Raw genomic sequence first — 4,317 nt, forward strand, 5'->3', positions numbered from 1 at the left:
CTTTACTTTGGAGCACAATGCTGGCCCAACATTTCATCAATGAAAGCAGATTTTAATTTTTGCTTTCTTGGAGGAGTGCTACACTCACCATTTTCCTTCTTCCCCCTCCTCAACACACAAATACGAGAGATGAAGAGAGAACTTCAGCTGGATATAAGAGGCAGAAGAGATTCAGTTAGTAAGCCAGTCTAGGGAACTTCTACTAATTTATTAATTCTTTTTGTATGTGCTCACTAATCGCCTCCCTCTCCTAGTCAGGTTTTCCCAAGTGACCAGACTGTCCATAGGCCTGGACTGAGTCTGAAACAGACCATCTAGAAACCCTCTGAAAAGCTTCACTGGTTGGCAACTTGATTCTGCAGACAATACAAAATACTCTGGCAGAAGGAACTGAGAAGACCATCCTATTGATTGCAAAGCATATTGTGAGGAACCCTTTTATTATTGATGTTCAGTCCTTGCCAGAGCTTCCCCAAGAGGAGTTTTTGGAGCTCAAATACAATTCAAATTGCCAAAGATGATATCAACCAATTCACTCTGGTAAAGTTTTGGTTGGAATATCTCCCTGTATACTCCAGAACAGGAGAGTAGGCGCTGGACATCACTATGCCATTTTCCTCCATATCCCTTTGCGAAACTGGTTTTTCTGCTATTCTGGCTATTCAAACAAAGCAGTGAAACAGCCTGGGTATTAAAAGTGACCTAGGATTTCTTTAGTGATGCCCAGCATCCAAAATCTTGTGACAAGCACGCAACATCAGTGTTCACATTCAAAATGACTGAAATAGACTCTTAGAATGTTTAAATTCAATGTAGATTTTTTGAAGATCTGAATAAAGTATATATTTTTAAAATTATAAATACATTGATTCATTTTGATCATTAAGCAAGTCACAATATCATTAAGAGTCACAATATTTCAAACCTGTTGAAAATCCAAATAAAATAATTAGAGGGGCCAGGTTTGAAAGGGGATGTGGGAATTTTACATCAGCTGAAATGGGTTTAAAAGATCAAGAAACACTGTCCTGGTGTATGGGACAAGATTTCAGCATCCTTTCTTGTCTCGTAAGAATCAATGGAGGAAGTGCACTCCACTGACTTGAACGAGACAAGGGTAAAATAATTTGTTAGTGGCATCAGAAATCCCAAGAGGCCTCAAGCAGGTACTATGTGACCATAGGTTGTGTGATGTCTTCAACCTTGGAGGTAAAGAAAAACAGTACAATCCTATACATGACAATAGGACTTACTCCCAGGTGGGTATAGAATTGCATCTAAAAATGCTTATCCCTTCCTGCAAGTGTAATGCAGACGCTCTAGGAGGCATGATGCTATTTTTGGTGGAGAATTGTCTGCATTAGTTCATTGACCATGCTACCCACTAGATGACTGGCTATAGTTGGCAAATAGCTGCTGACTGCTTTTTAACTGGGGACGTGTGTGGAGAGGAAGTTCAAGGAACCTCACGTCAGTGACAGGACATTGCATACAGGGAGCCCTAGGTCCAATCCCTGGCTTCTCCAGTTTAAAACTATCAGATAATAAGCAATGGGGGGCAATTCTGCCTGAGCTGTTGCCAGTCAGAGTACATAGTACTGGGCTGGGTGGACAAATAGCCTGACCTCATATAAAGCTCCTATGCTCCTAACTTAGGCACACCTCCAAACTGAACAGTTCCTATGCTACTTTTTAGGAGCCTTGGAGAAGTGTTGCAGGAGTCATCCCTCATTCTGCTCTCCCCAGCATCTACCTTAAAGATAAGCAGGACTGTGTGGAAAAATATATTTAAGATAGTGCTAGAATTTCTCTCTTTTGATGAAGCTGGCATGTTGTGCAGAAAAGAAAAGAAGGATATAAAAAAATGCTGGAAGAAATGGTGGAAATAAGACAAGAGGTAAGATTTACTTATAGTATATTTATTAAGTTTGTTAGTCACTTTATCTTGCCTAAGGCAGCCCAAAAGCAACACACAGCCAACTGAAAGATTGCTGGCCCTTTCTAGTGGGAGCCAGAATCAAAATGGCAGTCAGTGAGCGAATGGTGCTATTTCTTGGGGGAATCAGTATTTCTCATAAATTCAACAATGTGTACTGGGACCCAGGAAACCACCAAAGGGAGAAGAGTGCGCACACAAAAAGAAACTCACAGCATAGCAGAATTAAGGAATTCTTTCTTCAAAAAATTAAGGAAACAGGAAACCCCAAGTCGATTCAAGGAAGTGGTAAATTTGAAGAGTGCCCATGGTTTTTCAACCACTGGTGCTCTCTGGAGGCAATGAGCCTCATTTCTAATATATTTTAAAAGTATATTCTTGCCTTAGGTGCTTTTGCTATACCAGAAAAAGAAACATGAATGAGATCCCTTTGTCTCTGAGGAAGGCGCATGGTTGGGCACTCTTTATAAAGGCTGTATATGCTTCAGACAATTAAAGCACATCTGCCTCTTCACTGCAAGACTCCCGTGAACTGTAGTTTAACCCAACAGAGCTACAACACCCAGCACCACACTTAACAAACTACAATTCCCAGCATTATTGTATGTGGGAAATGCACTTTAAGTGTATGGTGTACATGCAGTACAGATAAACTAGAGCTTTCTAGCACCAGCTTACAGCCCGCCTCTACCTTTGCTTTGCTAGAAAATACAAGATCCCGTAACAGAAGCACTTTCCCTGGCAAATACGTCTCAATTCCCTGCAACAAAGAACCACTGTGTGTTTCTCATGCAAAACAAACAAACAAGAGAAAAGTCTGGAAAGCCTTAAGCGAAATATCATTTTGATGCTACCTACCTACTGCCAAGCAAACTGTTTTGAGAAATTCAGCCTTAGCGATCTGGTCCCAAATCTGCCACACACAAACACACACGTCTTATGTCGGCAGCAAATTCCACTGAATCAATGGGCTTTTCTTCCAAATAATTTGTTTAGGATTGAAGTGTAAATCGAGGAATCTGTGATCATTACGTTCCCAAGGATCATCTAGTTCAACCCCCTGCAATGCAGGAATCTCAACTAAAGCATCCAAGCCAATGCCCATCCAAACTCTGCTTGAAAACCTCCAAGGAAGAAGAGTCCGCCACCTTCCAAGGGAGTCTGTTTGTTCCACTGTCAAACAGCTCTTATTGTAAGGTGGCTCTTCCTGGTGTTTAGTTGGAATCTCCTTTATTGTAACTTGAACCCGTAGGTTAGGGTCCTGCGCTGCAGAGCAGGAAAAAACAAGCTTTCTCCATCCTCTATGTAACAGCCCTTACGATATTTGAATATGCCTATTATATCTCCTCTCTACCAGGCTAAACATACCCTGTTCCCTCAACTGTTCCTCATAAGGCTTGGAAATAGCTGTGAAATACAACTTCATATGTTAGGCTATAAGGTGCAGTTATTTATAGACACGTGTTGGATCTAGCCCTTAAATAGGAGGCAGGACCTTGTCTTCCATAGGATGGTGGGCATACTGGGATGGATCAAGACGTTGCCTGCCATCCGATACTCACTTAACTGGGAGTAAACACCATTGAGCTTAATGGGACTTATTTCTAAGTAGACATATATAGGATTACACTGCAAGTTAGTTGCATTTAGGCCTCATTGAAATCAATGTGAAAAACTACTCAGGTCTTAACAAGACCCACTTGGAACTAACCACAACTCATTTGCAGTGCAGTCTTATGCATGTTTACTCAGAATTCACAACGCGTACCCAATATTTCTGGAATTTGTGACTACTTTGGTTTTCAAGAGATACCATCCCCATTCACTGGTAGAAGAGAACACATTAAGTGCATTTATCTACCCAATCCCCAAAGATGGTCACTGTTCAGTGCTATATAAGTTTTTAAAAGCCCGCTGCATGTCTAAGCAGTCACTGAAGAACAGTTTGCATAAAACAAAGTCAGTTGGGACAATGAATTGGATTCAAATACGGCCCTCAAAAGCCGCTTCCATGAACAAAAGGAGCTTGAGACCAATAAAAAGGAGTTTTTGCTTATCTACTCCCCTTGCAACTCATACCACCTACCATACTTTTCAAGGCCTGCTACAACCCTCTGGAGGTTTTTGGAATATGCAAAAAGGGTGAGTCAAAACCTGAGAGCGGAATTCTACTTATGGAACTCTGGATCCAATCCAGCACCTACAAGGTATTGACACTGTACCTGTTCATGAAATATCTACTAATATTGGTGCACATACTATGAACACCTTGGAGGCAAGCTATTTCTGTGTGCTCTTTTACCTTGAGATAATTTGCGGGTCTTAGCATTCTTTCTGTATTTGTTGACCATTCAGAAAAAGTAGATTCTTTGCTGGACTGC

Source organism: Podarcis tiliguerta, assembly GCF_965153285.1.
Source record: "Podarcis tiliguerta genome assembly, chromosome: 7".
Classification (NCBI taxonomy): domain Eukaryota; kingdom Metazoa; phylum Chordata; class Lepidosauria; order Squamata; family Lacertidae; genus Podarcis; species Podarcis tiliguerta.